This window comes from Penaeus monodon, chromosome 28, assembly GCF_015228065.2.
Source record: "Penaeus monodon isolate SGIC_2016 chromosome 28, NSTDA_Pmon_1, whole genome shotgun sequence".
Classification (NCBI taxonomy): Eukaryota; Metazoa; Arthropoda; class Malacostraca; order Decapoda; family Penaeidae; genus Penaeus; species Penaeus monodon.
The window spans coordinates 24,174,849-24,175,145 of NC_051413.1; positions in this window are offsets into that span (position 1 = coordinate 24,174,849).

The window sequence follows — 297 nt, forward strand, 5'->3', positions numbered from 1 at the left end:
GTTCCTCAAATATCAGATTAATTTTCTAATTAATTGCCTTTACCTTAATCAGACCACAGCTGATACCACAAATTGATATAAACTTAAATATCAAGGAGACGAAGGAAACTTTGTCATTTCAACACTTTATCTACAGGCAAGTATGATATTACAGCTGAAACTAATCGCGAGCGTGGATAATGATAGTTCGTCTTAAGATTTACTGAAGAAAAGGTTGCCTTTTTTATCCGATTTATGGTGTTCATCATCAAATTAGTATTCATTTCAATGGATAAACAGCGTTCTTTCAAGCGTTTA